This window comes from Anomaloglossus baeobatrachus, chromosome 2, assembly GCF_048569485.1.
Source record: "Anomaloglossus baeobatrachus isolate aAnoBae1 chromosome 2, aAnoBae1.hap1, whole genome shotgun sequence".
Taxonomy (NCBI): domain Eukaryota; kingdom Metazoa; phylum Chordata; class Amphibia; order Anura; family Aromobatidae; genus Anomaloglossus; species Anomaloglossus baeobatrachus.
This window is the reverse complement of record NC_134354.1, coordinates 339,596,228-339,612,807: the sequence shown is the minus strand read 5'-3', so window position 1 is coordinate 339,612,807 and position 16,580 is coordinate 339,596,228. Positions and strand designations below refer to the sequence as shown.

Here is a 16,580-nt window from a genome sequence, read left to right as displayed (position 1 = left end):
TTACCTGCAAGGCTCAAAAATACTGTAAAAACACAAAAAGAATTCACATGCTGCATCTTGAAAAACGTAGCCAACAAAAGAAGCCCAGTGTGGACAGCAAAATCGAAATCTCATAGACTTAGCTGGGAGAAGGAAATGCATACATTTTGGTGCATCTTTCTGACCTCAAAAACGCAGCAAAAGATGCTCTGTGTGAACTTAGCTATAAAGCTAAAAGTCTGAACTTCAACTGCATCTGAATTGTTTTGTTCAAAATCCACTCTGGTAATGTACAGAAGAAAAATGTCAAAAATGTTGTCTCTGTCCAAATATTTGTGGACCAATCGGTGCAGAAGGGGCGTGGAAACGGGGACGCAACTACACGCCTTCTTGCATCTCATCTAGGTCATCATCAAAATCGTTAGTAGGGTGTCAAACATACAGATTCATTCAGCCCAGCAGGACTCCAACGAGCCAAAAATGGCCCAAGCTGTTCGGCATCGATCAGCGATTTCGCAGCAGGGGGTGAATCGTTGGTACGTGTCAAACGTGACGAGATCGCTATTAAAGTAGTTCTTGCGTCACATAAACTGTGACGTAGTAACGATCTCGTTCACGATCTCGTTATGTGTGAAGTGGCCTTAACTGTACCACCCTGTTTCCTCTTTATCTTTAAACTCCTGCAATTAAGAGACCTTTGGTGACACCTTAGTCACAGGACCATGATGTCCCAAGGGTCCTTAAGCGGCCTTACCATATCAGGATGCAAATGCTGGGGGCCCTGTGAGATTACTCAGCTTATTCACCTTTCCCCTAATGCCAGTCCTTCATTCCATCCTGTCTCCTGTTAAGTTCACTTTAATTGCATGAGTATAAAAGAACTGATCAGCAGACTTGGGGCCTATAAGTTGCGGCCACCACCAGAGGGCTCCTGTATACAGTATTCTAACATGCTGTATATAAGAGCCCAGGCCGCTGTGTAGAATGTAAAAATAACTTTATAATACTTACCTAAAACGATTGCTGCGGTGGAGTTGGGCCATTTGGGTGTCTCCATTCTCCGGTGCCGGCACCTCCTGTTTCGGCCATCTTTGTTCTCCTTCTGAAGCCTGGGTGCATGACGCGTCCTACGTCATACACAGTCGCCGGTCCTGCGCAGGTGCACTACAATACTTTAATCTTCCCTGCTCAGAGCGAATCAAAGTGCGCCTACGCAGGACCTCAATTCCGCGTCATGCACCCTGACTTCAGAAGAAGGACGACAAAGATGGCCGAAAGAGGAGGTGCCGGCACCGGAGAACAAAGACGCCCATCTGACCCAACTCCACCGCAGCGACCGTTTAGGTATTATAAAGTCATTTTTACGTTCTACACAGCGGCCTGGGCTCTTGTATACAGCATTCTAATATGCTGTATATAAGAGCCCACTGGTGGTGGCCGCAGCTTATAGGCCCCAAATCTGGTGACAGGCTTTTTAAGAGACTTTTTGGTTAAATCTGGGTCACATAACTGTGAAATTGCTAAAGGTCCTTATACAATCTTAACCTCGGAATACAATATTTTTGGAGTAGGGCTTATATTTCAAGTATACTCCAAAAATCCTGTAAAATCATGCTAGGGCTTATTTTCAGGGAAACACGATACCTACCCTGATCTGTAATCAAGAACCCCTAGGAATGGCGAACACTCCGCAGCCTGCCGTACCCTTGGTAATTTTGTGGTTAGAAGATGCTTGCCCAGTATACCCGGTATTGCCTTGCCCTTGTCCGCCTCTCAGAATACAGTACTTGAGGTCGATTACCTGTTAGATACACACAGTAGCTAGAAAAGGGTCTACTTGTCCTGTATATGTCAGTAAGACACCAAATTGTTATTTAAAATGTAAATATTTTACTGTTCACCACTTAGTAAGGACTTATCTGCTCACTATATATTGGATACTAAGGGGTGAGCATGAACTGTACCCATACACCCCTGTACCCATGGATGTGCCAATTCATAGGCCGGCCCAGCTACACCCGGGAGCTATGGCCTCTAAGCTGGATTCCCTTTTCCAAGACTTTCGATCAAGTGGGTGTTAACCTCCTTATCTGCCTTATTGAATTTAAGTTAACCATAGATGAAAATAAACAAGTTTCTCATGTGTTCAATGTTTATAACTTATGCTCTGTTTATGTTATAAGTGAGACTCGCAGACAAGCTAAACTTAAGAAGTAAGGGAGTGTGGCGCCCTGCAGAGTCAGAAGAGTGAGTGAGAAGCTAGCTCTTCAGCCATTTTTACACATACATATGTAATTAGTGTAAGGGCTACTGTGAAGTCTTATGGGTAGCATCTAACTACCGCGCCCAGGAGAGGATGATTATAGTCCTATATAGCCTGGCTAACATGGAGTACCGGGGCAGGCATACCTCCTCCTCCCCACACTTCAACACCTATACCGAGACTCTTCCCATGTGTATGTTTACTAGTTGGCATGCTGCAAGGATAGTGGACGTACCAATTGAATTCATGGGCTCGAGTATGGCATCATAGTCTCTACCTCCTATACCTACAGCAGTCCTCCACCACAGGATTGCCTGGCTCCTAGGGGGTAGAAAAACAGGATTTGGGTCTGTAAATCTCACATCTATCTCTCTGCCAGTTTGTTCTATCTGCTGATGCTTTACTAAGTACTTGAGGACCAGATAGAGGAGTTTGCCTCTCCCCCGTGGGACTGTATGCAAAGTGTTACTGATCATATGAACAATATCATCCAGGCACTGTTCCATCATGTTGGTGCCCAGAGTCACTGCAGGGTCACCATTACCTCGTATATGATCACTAGTCCCTGGAAAGGCAGTTTAACTTGATCCACTTGCATGGTAATGTCTCTAGCCACCTGTATCACTGGTAAGCCATTACTTGCCAATAAGTGGATCTCATCTTCAGGATCCTGAGTGAAGTCCTCGGTGGCCCAGTATCTTTCATATAAGCTTAAAGGCATAGTTGTTACCTGAGACCCATTGTCCACCAGGGCCATCAAGGGAATGCCATCAATCAGGACTGGAACCATTGAATGGCCTCCGACATACTTGCACTGCCGATCTTGTGGACCACCTTGCCTTACTCCTAGGGGCTGGTCTGCTGCCCCGAACCTTCCCATTTAAAGGATACCTTCTCTCAAAGTGACTGGCGTTGTCCCACCGTCTGCAGACAGGTTGGCCAGATAGATCAAACTTGTCTGACTTTAAATGAAGAAAAACAAGGAGCATTAAAGGCTAAATGCAAAAATTATTTCTTTTTTTATCACAAAAGTTTAAAAACATACAACATGTGAAAACACATAGAAAAAGTGCTAGATGTTATACGAAAGATGAACACCCACATTCATGTGAGGGACAGGAAAAGCTATGTTAATAGTATTTTAAGGGAAACCAGGGGAACTAAGTGGGTAAAAGTGTGTACAATCACTTTAAATTAACCCTATAGCTCAACCGCTGCAGCCATAACAAAACCATAAATGATTAGTCAGTTAAAGAAGACACAGCAAGCAAAAAAGGCAGGATTCCATATAAATAGCATTAGTGTTACATCCCTGCGGATCAACCGCTGCAGCGGTAGTAAATAAGGGGTAAATTATCAATCACAAATGCCCAGCAGCTTACCCATGAGTAAAGAATAAACGTTCCTGTCTGTCACATGCGTGTGAAAAGACCCTCCAACGCGCGTTTTGCGTGATTTTGATATCAGTTTCCTTTTGTCCCCAAGTACCCAAAGGTACTTCTTTGGGATGGTGACAGGTGCTTTCATCGATACCGCAGGTCTTCTGGGCTGGAAGTGAGCTGAAGAGTCTATACTGCTTGGCACAGCATTGCAACACTTTTTGTCAAGTCATTCACTTGCTGTTGTAACGTCACGGAAATACTGTCCACCGGAGTCTGTGCAGATGAAATTGTGGGCTTGTCATGCATGGAATTGTCATGCATGGTGGTAGCGGCGGTCTCGTATTGGGTTGGAGTTGTAGGGTAGCTCGCTGCCAAGCTGACAGTGTCAGCAGGCTCGTGAAGGATACGGATAGACTGGTCCAAGAATTATACAAAATTCTCATCACGGTTTTGGGAACACAGCATCCGCATCTGCACTATAGCTGATTCGGACATGAGGCCTGCTATGAACTGCTCTTTTATCAGCCTCTCAGATGCTTCCAGGATCAGTCTCCTGAATGACCGCTAGAGCCTCCTGCAAATTTGGTGCATAGTCCTTTATAGCCTCCTAAGGTTTTTATTTTCAGTTGAAAAAATTCATTTTCATTTGTGCTGTAGTCTGGATATCAGAGATGTCTCTTAACCTATTGAGCACGGTTTGGTAGCGTGGGGCCAGGACTTGGCCTCTTGCTGTGCAGCACCAGTGAGCTGACTGATAAGAATAGTAACAGGACCCTTTTGTGCCTCTGTCAAAGTATAGCTGAAAGAAATTCTACAGCTTGTCTTTGCTTAGCATGGAGCCCACCACTGTACTGCGGTAGCCAGGGGGCACCAAGGATATATGGCATGGTGAGCGGCAAGATGGAAGCGGTGGGTGGTATTGCTGCCATGGAAACTAGCAGTTCCAGCTCGGGAATATGGTCTTTCCTCCCTTGCGGGCACGTTATTAGCATGTGACATGGCTATCGCCTTTTTTTTTACAACCAACTCGGGGTTAATACTACTCCCTGTCCTGTTGTTGCAGTCTCTCACTAGCCTCTGTAACAATTCTGAGGCCGGCCTTCAGGTACATGGTACAGCAGGTTGTGATCCTGTTCGTGACGCCAGATTTCTGTTTGAGTCGACCTCCACTGAGCCGGGATGTAATTACTGCTAACGGTCACAGTGGTCTCGCTGGATGGTGGGCCATCCTCAGCAGAGTAAAAGAAAAAGGGCGGAAGTTATGGACAAGGTGTAGGGTCAGCCTGTAACAATAAGCAATGTCCAGAACTCAGGTGCAACAGAAAAAAACTCACTTTTACTGGAGGAATTAATGATCATGAGCTCTCCACAGTTATTCAATACACAGCCGATAGCCCCTCACGATGAAAACAGTATCTGTGGCACTCGCCTGAATCTGGTAAGAAAAAAAAAGTCTTTATTTCAGATTCAGACACATAGAAGGACAATATTGCACAAAACGGATGTCGTCTGACGAGCTCTTGCACTTTTGCACTTTTTCCCCTATCCCTACTACCACAGACTCTATTGTGAGACATGTCTTTAGGATGATGAAATAAAGACTTTTTTTTTTTTTTTTTTTTTATCATCAGAAGTAGTTGAGTGCCGCATATATCTATCTATCATATATATATATATATATATATATATATATATGCCTATCTATATCTGCCTTATTCTGTCTCTATCTGTCTTGCTACAAAATGACGTCATTACAGTGACAACCGTCATATTGGCCGCTCGGCCAGGCCCCGCCCCCCTCACACATTGGACGCTCGGCCTGGCCCCGCATTCCCCGAACCCACATGGAGCCCCGACTCCCAGGTGAATTCTGCACCCCCGGGAGCCCACACCGGCAACCCAGACATACCCTTGCGTTGCTGGGATCGTGCCGGAATTGGCGTACACTGGTAACCATGGTACACATCGGGTAACCATGGAAACCACTTTGCTTAATTACCCGATTGTGTACCATGGTTACCAGTGTATGCCAGCTCCTTGCCCATTCAGATCGTTGGTCTCCCGCTGTCAAACACGCCGATGCGTGCTGCACAGCAGGAGACCAACAAACAAAAAATGAACCAACACTGTCACTTTGAATAGTTACCTGATGTGTACCATGGTTACTAGCTTACCCTTGCTCCCGGCACACATGTGCCGGAGCCGGCGTACTCTGGTAACCATGGTACACATCGGGTAACTATGGAAACTGCTTTGCATAGTTACCTGGGCCCTGCCGTCGCACACTTTGCCCGCTCAGCCACGCCCCCCGCACACTGTACCCGCTCGGCCACGTCACCCCCCGCACTGTGTACCCGCTCGGCCACGCCCCCCCCAGCACACTGTACCCGCTCGGTAACGTCCCCGCCCGCACACTGTGCCCGCTCAGCCACGTCCCCCGCACACTGTGCCCGCTCGGCCACACCCCCCGCACACTATGCCCGCTCGGCCACGCCCCCCGCACACTATGTCCGCTCGGCCACGACCCCCACACACTATGCCTGCTCGACCACACCCCCCACACACTTTGCCCGCACTGCCATGCCCCCTCCTATTATCCTCCTCTCTCCCCAGGACTACTCCTCCTATTATACTCATCTCCCCCCAGGACTACTCCTCCTATTATCCTCCTCTCTCCCCAGGACTACTCCTCCTTTTATCCTCCTCTCCCCCCAGGAATCCTCCTCCTATTATCCTCCTCTCCCCCCAGGACTATTCCTCCTATTATCCTGCTCTCCCCCCAGGACTACTCCTCCTCCTATTATACTCATCTCACCCTAGGACTACTCCTCCTATTATTCTTCTCCCCCCCACAGGAATACTCCTCCTATTAGACCCCTCTCCCCCCAGGACTACTCCTCCTATTATCCTCCTCTCCCCCCAGGATTACTCCTCCTATTATACTCCTCACCCCCAGGACTACTCCTATTATCCTCCTCTCCCCCCAGGACTACTCCTCCTATTATACTCCTCACCTCCAGGACTACTCCTCCTATTATCCTCCTCTCCCCCCAGGACTATTCCTCCTATTATCCTCCTCTCCCCCCAGGACTACTCCTCCTATTATACTCCTCACCTCCAGGACTACTCCTCCTATTATCCTGCTCTCCCCCAGGACTATTCCTCCTATTATCCTCCTCTCCGCCCAGGACTATTCCTACTATTATACTCCTCTCCCCCAGGACTACTCCTCCTATTATCTTCCTCTCTCCCCAGGACTACTCCTCCTATTATCCTCCTCTCCCCCCAGGACTACTCCCCCTATTATACTCCTCACCTCCAGGACTACTCCTTCTATTATCCTCCTCTCCCCCCAGGACTATTCCTTCTATTATCCTCCTCTCCCCCCAGGACTATTCCTACTATTATACTCCCCTCCCTCTAGGACTACTCCTCCTATTATCCTCCTCTCCCCCCAGGACTACTCCCCCTATTATACTCCTCACCTCCAGGACTACTCCTCCTATTATCCTCCTCTCCCCCCAGGACTACTTCTCCTATTATCCTCCTCTCCCCCCAGGACTATTCCTACTATTATACTCCTCTCCCTCCAGGACTACTCCTCCTATTAGACTCCTCTCCCCCCAGGACTATTCCTACTATTATACTCCTCTCCCTCCAGGACTACTCCTCCTATTATCCTCCTCTCCCCCCAGGACTACTCCTCCTATTATCCTCCTCTCCCCCCAGGACTATTCCTACTATTATACTCCTCTCCCCCAGGACTACTCCTCCTATTATCTTCCTCTCTCCCCAGGACTACTCCTCCTATTATCCTCCTCTCCCCCCAGGACTACTCCCCCTATTATACTCCTCACCTCCAGGACTACTCCTTCTATTATCCTCCTCTCCCCCCAGGACTATTCCTTCTATTATCCTCCTCTCCCCCCAGGACTATTCCTACTATTATACTCCCCTCCCTCTAGGACTACTCCTCCTATTATCCTCCTCTCCCCCCAGGACTACTCCCCCTATTATACTCCTCACCTCCAGGACTACTCCTCCTATTATCCTCCTCTCCCCCCAGGACTATTCCTACTATTATACTCCTCTCCCTCCAGGACTACTCCTCCTATTAGATTCCTCTCCCCCCAGGACTATTCCTACTATTATACTCCTCTCCCTCCAGGACTACTCCTCCTATTATCCTCCTATCCCCCCAGGACTACTCCCCCTATTATCCTCCTCTCCCCCCAGGACTACTCCCCCCTATTATCCTCCTCTCCCACCAGGACTACTCCCCCTATTATACTCCTCACCTCCAGGACTAATCCTACAACACACACACACACACACACTGCACAAAACATACCTCCCCCCAAAACACACACACACCCTCTTAAACCGTGCAACACATACAGCACCACACACACACACACACACACACACACACACAACGCTGCAGACACACAGTGCTCTACAAACAACGCAACACACAAACAACACCGCTCTCCCACACCCCCACCCAGACAACACCCAGAACATTTACAGCGCACTACACAAATACTTGGCAACTACAGACAACATCTATATATATAACAAAAATCATACAGTAACTACACAATAAATTCTAGAATACCCGATGCGTTAGAATCGGGCCACCTTCTAGTATATATATAATTGCCTTATTCTGTTGTCTGTCTTGCTCCAAAATGACGTCATTACAGTGACAACCGTCGCCACACCGCGCACTAAAGAGCCTGCGACCAACGGCTCAGCTAACTGAACAGCCCGAACTATGGGCCAACAGGACGACCCCCGACACTTTTCCCCGCACCCACACGGAGCCCCGACTCCCCGGCGAGTGCTGCACCCCCGGGAGCCCACACTAGCAACCCAGCCGACAAATAGCCACCGTTCGCCTCCGCCCCCACACACATTACCCCACGCGGCTCCACCCCCCCGAACTCCGCCCTCCGCACACATTACCCCGCTTGGCTCCGCCCCCTGCACAAAGGGTCAACATAAAAGTATGGTTTCTCCCTTACCTGGTTCCTGGCCATCCCCTGCACAACTGCTATATAGGTGCTGCAGCCCATCATCGGCTGTCACATGGGACATCACCTCATCACTGCAGGGTAATTGTACAGAGGATGGGGGGACCAGGCACAGGGACAGAAGAGCCAGGGTAGGTGACTATTGTGTGCTCTTCTTACATAATGCTGTTTTCTGAAGCCATTGCAGATTTTCTGGTGATTTAATGCAGAAATCTCCCTCAGTCACTCTGCTATGTGTGAACTTATCCTAAATTCATTGCGGCCCTAATATAAGACTGGATGTTTTGCCTCCCTGAGCCTTATTACTTTATCGGGATCTTTAATGTGATCTGCATATAAGAGGTCATTGCTTCCCCAGTTGACGATGGAGCCTTTTACATTAAAATTATTATTCTTTTATTTGTGGTTCTTTCCAATAATCACCGTTTTCATTATACTTTTTTGCTGGTGAAAGCTGCTCAAACTTTTTTTTTTTTTCTTGCCTTCCAAAAATGGAAATCTCCTGAGTCAGTTCTCTGAGATTAGCAGCAGCTCCAAGCATCTTCCAGGGAAGCTGGATGTGCCTCTGATCAGCAGGATGACAGCCAACGGCCATCTCATTATCAGCTGCTCTGTGAGTGTGTGGGACTGAGAAAGGTAGGATCTACAGCAGACAGGATATATAGGGCGACAGTTTGGGGAGGCAGAAGATGGCTCTGCTCTATTGGCTGCCACCTAGTACATCGCGTCACTCCTAATCCTGGTCCATGAAAACTAAACCAGCTGAGCACCATGAGATGGCGGAGTGTATGAGGATTTAGAAGTTACTTGCTCTGCTTTTTGTTTTGTTTTCTTTCTTTATAAATCACAGTGTATTTTCCTTGGCACGTACTTTATGGTTTCCCTATTAGATGTATTGGGGAAAAAATAGATGCTGCCTTATACAATTCTAGTATAGGATGTTTATGAATACAATGGTTGTAAAGTGATCCTTCAGCTATACAGTGTGTCCACCCATATCCTGTCCACCGCCATTAACTTGAGAACGGCGGCAGCTATAGGAATAGAAGTGGTGTCTAGGTATAGTAAAGTATCCATGCGCAATAGGGTAATTCCCCGTTTTACAAGTTCTAATCATAGCTTTTCTGTATGGAAGGTGTCAATTCGTATTGAATTGATGATGCACTAAAACTTTGTAATTCACTTTTTTTTCTGCATCTCGTTCCGTTTTCGAGATAAAAATGCTAAAAGGGAGAAGCTTTGAAGTTTCCACAGATCCTGATGTCGCCATGTCACTTGACGAAGCCTGCAAACTCCTTGTGACAGAAAAGGACTGTTAGTTGTGCGTGGCAGCACAAAGGACTGTAACGCAATGAACCCTGCCTAAATGCCTTTAATACACTTACTACTCCAGAAGATATCCCTACAATAATTGCAGACTAAAGTGGGCTTTACACGCTACGATATCGTTAATGAATTATCGTCGGAGTCACGGTGTTTGTGACGCACATCCGGCGTCATTAACGATATCGCAGTGTGTGACACTTATGAGCGACCTTAAATGATCGCAAAAGCGGTCAAAATCGTTTGACGCGGAGAGGTCGTTCTGAAACAAAAAATCGTTTTCTGCTTATTAGCGATGTTGTTCCTCGTTCCTGCAGCACCACACATCGCTGTGTGTGACACCGCGGGAGTGACGAACATCTCCTTACCTGCCTCCACCGGCAATGTGGAAGGAAGGAGGTGGGCAGTGACAGTAGCATGATGTAGACAAAGAGACCCTGAATCAAACAATGTATCACTTATGCCGGCGTCACACGGTAGGATATATCGGGCGATATGTCGTCGGGGTCACGTCGTTAGTGACGCACATCCGGCATCGTTTGACATATCGTACCGTGTGACACCTCCGAACGAGCAAAAATACTCACCTTATCGTTGCTTGTTGACACATCATTAATTTTCAAAATGTCGGTCCTCCTTCTGTGCTCCGGTTGTTCATCGTTCCCGAGGCAGCACACATCGCTCCGTGTGACACCCCGGGAACGACGAACTGCAGCTTACCTGCCTCACGCCGGCAATGAGGAAGGAAGGAGGTGGACGGGATGTTACGGCCGCTCATCTCCGCCCCTCCGCTTCTATTGGACGCCTGCCGTGTGACGTCGCTGTGACGCTGCACAAATCGCCCACTTAGAAAGGAGGCGGATCGCCGGCCAGAGCGACGTCGCAGGGCAGGTAAGTGCGTGTGACGGGGTTAAGCAAGGTTGTGCGGCACGGGCAGCGATTTCTTAGTGTCGAACAACCGACGGAGGCGGGTACGATCGCTTGCTATCTCGCTAGCGAGATCGCAGCATGTAAAGCCCGCTTAAGAGCGGTATTATTAAAGAATAGAATGTATTTTGTTTAGTTCTGAAAAGGAGTGTTGCTTGTACCTGTAGCACTAAGAGCTGTAATACAATGAACTCTGTGTAAATTCCTCTAATACACAATCCCTACTCCAGAAGCTTGCACCACACCAATTGGAGACTAAAAGCGTTATTATTAGAGATCGAGGAGTAAAAGGACATGGATATCTTCTGATTGACCACGCCGCTGCTTGAAAAGTAGTTCTAATTAGTAGCTTTATTACACGTTTCAAGTTTATACTAAACTCCTTTTTTTATTTTTTTTTCAAAGAAGAATTTCTTCTATCTATATATACACACACATACATATACATACATATATATATATATATAAAATCTCCTATGTCATCTTGTCTCTATTTTTTCTTTTCTCTTCATTATTAGAGAATAGAATTCATGTAAACTAGTGCTGAAAAGGACTGTTGGTTGTAAGCAGCAGCTGCAGGGACTGTAAGGCTATGTGCGCACGTTGCGTCGGAGTACCTGCAGTTTATTCTGCACGTTTTCCTTCCCTTGGTTTTTGACCAAATGGCTTTTGGCCATTTTTTAGCGCTAAAAACGCATGCGTTTTTACCGCGTTTTTAGTGCGTTTTTAGCGCTTTTTACCTGCGTTTCTGCAGATGCGTTTTTGAGATCAAGACACTGAGAAATAAAAGTTGAATTAGTCAAAAAGAATGAAAAAAGAGAAAAAAAAGTATAAAATTAACTTTTAATAAAACTATATGTGAAATTATCAATTTTAATGAAAAAATAGTGGTTATGCCCATTTTATCAGAAAAATAGGTGAAGTTTCTAATTTTTTAACATTTAAATTTTCGGTTATTGTGTGTGTGTAAAGGAACATTAGAACCCATTAATTTTTCCCCAGAAAAGCATGCGTTTTTGGAGCCAAAAACGCAGTGGAAAAGCAGGTAAAAAGCATGAAAAACGCAGGAATTGTGATTTTGGTTGCGTTTTGCCATTTCTCATTGACTCCAATGTTAAGGAAACGCTGCAGAAATGGCAAAAACAACTGACATGCTGCTTCTTTTTCAGCATGGTTTTTGACCACAAATATGCAAATTAAACGCTGCTGAAAAAAAAGCAAAGTGCAGACAGGATTTCTGCTTTTCCCATTAGACTTTGCTGGCAATCAAAAACGCTGCTGCTAAAAACGCTGCAGAAACGCGGAAAAAAACGCAACGTGCGAACATAGCCTTAGGCTGGAATCCTTGCCTGTCTAAATGCCTCTAATACGCTGTCCGTACTTTAGCACCTAACCATACAATAATTACAGCTAATAGATTCTCCTGTATCATAATACCGCTATCTGAATTAGCTCTGAAAAGGACTGTTGGTATAATGTTGCACCAGGTGGTACTGTGACGTTATAACACATTGTCCCTTATCCAACACAAAATCTTCCTACACTCTTTACGGGTACAGTGTGCTGAGCATGGCATCACCAGGTCTTATATAGACCCGATGAGGCTATGCAGCCAGCTGATCACAGTAATACCAGAAGTTGACATGGCATCACCCTACATGTTGAGTGCCTGAAAAACAGCCGCGAAACATGCGGGGCCACAAGCATAGCACCCAAATACCAGGGATACTCGATTGAGTACTGAGCATTCCGGAACACTCTCACCCATCACTACTATGTATTGGCCTATTTAGTCTCTGGTTACTATTAAGTGTGACAAAGTTGTATTAGTAAGAATTGGGTACTAATAGTTTCTCAATTATATTTTACAGGAAGTGCTTTATGAAGCTGATGGAGAAGTGCTATTGACATTCTGACAGGTGAGATGGCTCTTTGCTTTAAGTTGTTTTTAATATTTATGCTAAATTGCATATTTTTACATAAAAAAAGAAAACCCTTCCACTCTTATTACCTGTTTAGTATATACATTTTTTTTTCACAACACAGACACTCAGGATATAGTGTACATGTAATGTAGGGATAACCGGTGACTTTATACATAGGAGCTCTATATATACTTTTTTTTGTATAGTGAAAGTGTACAGAAAATAAATTCACTAACTTATCAGTAATATTTGTAGTTGTAGGTTGAAAAAAGACCTAGGTCCATCTAGTTCAACCTTCCTCCACCAATTCTATATTTCGGCACTAAATCATTTATAACCGAAAATGTTGTGTACTGAGGAAATCATCGAGCCCTTTTTTAAAAGCTGTTATAGTATCTGCCATTACTACCTCTTGTGGTAGGGCATTCCACACTCTGACTGCTCTAACTGTAAAGAACCCTTTCCTATTTAGCTGCCGGAATCGCTTTTCTTCCACTTGCAGTGAGTGCCCCCTGGTCCTTAGTACTGTCTTTGGAAGAAATAAGTCATGTGCCAGTCCTTTATATTGACCACACATGTATTTATACATATAAATGAGATCTCCTCTGAGACGTCTTTTTTCTAAGCTAAACAAATCTAACTTTTTCAACCTCTTATCATATGGAAGGCCTCCATTCCTTGTAATAGTCTAGTTGCCCTCCTTTGAACTGACTCTAACTTCTGAATGTCCTTTTTAAAATGTGGAGACCAAAACTGGATCCCATATTCCAGATGTGGCCTTACAACTGATTTATAGAGGGGTAACAATACGTTGGGATCACGGGATCTAATCTCTCTATTTATACACTCTAAAGTCTTGTTTGCTTTAGCAGCTGCTGCTTGACATTGAGTGCTGCTGCTCAGCTTATTTGTAATGAGAATACCCAAGTCCTTCTCCTGTTCTGTAGTAACGAGTTTACTTCCATTTAATGTATATGCAGCTATAGGATTACTCCATCCTAGGTGCATTAGTTGAATGCATTCATCTTTGATTTTCTTCTTCATCCGGCGATATCACTTCTTCCTGCATGGACTTGGTCCCCATATGTCATCCATCCTGTTCCCCATTTAATCCTCCATCTTGGTTCCCACATGTCATTCATCCTGCTCCCCATATAATCAATCCTCCATCCAGCAGCATCCTCTTCTTGCTTCATTGGTGGCGTGGAATGGGCCGGCGCTTGGCAGTGACGTCATACTTCTATCTTGTGCTAAAATCACCTGCTGGCCTCTGATTGGCTGGCTGCTGTTGGTGGTGACGTGCATGTTGATGTCAGATGCAGGCATCTGATAGGTCGGTGACTATATTTTAACTATTGCGGTTCAGAGAGGGCTTTTTACACCGCAATATATTTCACGTGAATGTGCGTCTGAGGTTGAAGCGCTGATTCTTCCTGGGGAACCAGCTGCACTTTTTACTCAGGGGAACTGATTGTATCAGCTGAATCCTCCCCCTGTATGCACCCTCAAACAGCTGTTCAAGGATTGCATACATATGACAAGATGTACACTAAATTGCATTGTCAATAATGGAGCACATTTTTCTAATGGGGAATTCACAAGACAGAAATATTACGTAATTAAACAAATAAATATACAGTGATTTAGTAAAAGGTTTTCCCTTCTAAACTCCCTGAACCCAATGTCACTGAATCACAAGTCACACACTTACGGTAATCCAAATCACACTTAGACACAAATCGCACTCACCTGCTCTTTCACACTCACAGTGGAAGATGATTTGAGTCATTTCTTTTTCCCTTAGCTGCAATACAACCAGCAACTCTCTGCAATGTTTGTGTTATTGGACCTGACAGGCTCACTTTAAAAATATGTAGGCAAATTCTCTCAGTAAACTCTACAACCTTCAGAATTTTACCAACAAAAATCCGATATATTCTATCAAATAAAATGTAGTAGAATCTTCAAAGTGGTATTTCTGATATCTTTCATATTTTTTTTTGCCTTCAGTAATACGAGGTCAGAATATATATAGGATTAGTCTTTCCTTATTGGTCTTGCACCACCTTTCCTCACAATGAAACAGAGCACAGGGGTCTAGATTGAGTTAAGTCATACAGGTCTGCTTTAAAACCTTTGGATATTTTCTTCCTAAAATTTTCAGCCTTACAAGACTTAACTTTATTACACTATAACTAGAACCCCTGTGACAGATACATTTAGGACAAGTCTGTTTATAACCCTGGCACATTTTAAGGTGCACAATAAACATTTGATGGCTGTCTGTTGAATGATGAATCGGGTGGCAGTCATCTTGGCCGTCTCTCCAAGTCTAGAGGCACAGTCTCGTGTTCTCTACTGTATGTCTGGTGATGGCTTATCTCCGGTGTACAATACGATCGGCAGACTGAAATTGGACATGCTGGATCGATATGTTCCCCAATAACAAATTGTCTAGGGCTTCCATTCACATGTATGGGTGGCTTTAATGACTTGCATTGCTATAAATAAGGCTACTCCTCTACAGAAGGTCTCTTTTACATACTTGGATGATATATTCTCTAATGCATATTTTTCCATCAAATATGAAATTAAGACAAAGCTCAAACTACAAGAAAAAGTATCCTTAAATGGGTTGTCTCATGTTCTTCAATGGTTAAGATTACAAAGTGCTTAAAAAGCAAGCAACTTTGCAATTTACTTCTTAATATAAATCCTCTTCATATTGAAGAACAGATGAATTTTACCTCCGTAGTGTACAGCTCTTTTCTTAGGTTACCGGATACTCAGCATTCTCATAGTGGTCAGTCTGAAGGTGACCTGATCTCTACACCCAATCCGTCTCCGTGCCCGTGTGCTCTTCCATGCTGCAGAGGCAAAGCTTCCTCAGTGAGCAGAATGGGAGAGTGCTCCGTTTGGGCAGTTGGCCCTTGTATTCTCCTTTTATAAACCATTTTCCCCTTTGCGTGCTCTATCTCTATTTTTCAGTTTCTGTGTTAGTGGGTGGAATATAGCTGTTATGATGGCTCTCATACAAAGTGCACAGATACATGAGGGATTCGTGTTCTCATGTCTCTTGGTAGAACATGTTCTGAAGAAGCCTCAGAATGGAAGACTTCACAGTGAAGTACTGAGCAGTGTAGTTGTGATTTCAGCTCTGGAATGAGATGGATAGATTGTGTTGCAGCTGTTTAGTAATTATTTGTGTCTCCCTCTTATGGTATGTTCACACCTGACATTTTTTTTTACCACAAAGATGCAGCGTTTTTTCCCCCAAAAAAGCACCAAAAACGCACCGTGGCAAAATTGGTTTTGCATTTGCGCAGCAAAAGCGTTTTTACCGCGTTTTTTATGCGTTTTGCCCAATGCATTTTTTAAGTCAAATCTATTGACTGGAAGGGCTTAAAAACACTGGAAAAAAACACAAAAAGAATTGAGATGCTGCATCTTCAAGAACGCAACCAAGATGCAGCCCAAAAAAATATCACAGAGTGGACAGCAAAATCGAAATCTCATATACTTGCTGAGAGAAGGAAATGCATGGATTTAGGTGCATCTTTGTGACCTCAAAAATGCACCATAAGATGCCCTGTGTGATCTTAGCCTTAATGTTTTCATACTGTGCTCCTCCCCGTCATGAGCTTTAACAGGCAGTGTTTTTCAGAGTGAATGATGAATTCGGGGGAAGAAAACTGGCTCCTAAGCAGAGAAAGAGGCAGAATTCTTTGAACAGACATATTACAAA

The 16,580-nt window shown here is 44.9% G+C and overlaps 1 protein-coding gene across 2 annotated transcripts in view; it reads left to right on the top strand.

The window, feature by feature from the left end:
* HIVEP3 (HIVEP zinc finger 3) overlaps nt 1-16,580 on the top strand; it is a 233,510-nt gene that overhangs the window by 50,072 nt on the left and 166,858 nt on the right. For both annotated transcript variants that reach the window (XM_075335951.1, XM_075335950.1), the window contains exon 2: nt 12,782-12,829. The gene's annotated coding sequence lies outside the window, so the exon portion shown is untranslated. The remainder of the gene's footprint in view (nt 1-12,781; nt 12,830-16,580) is intronic.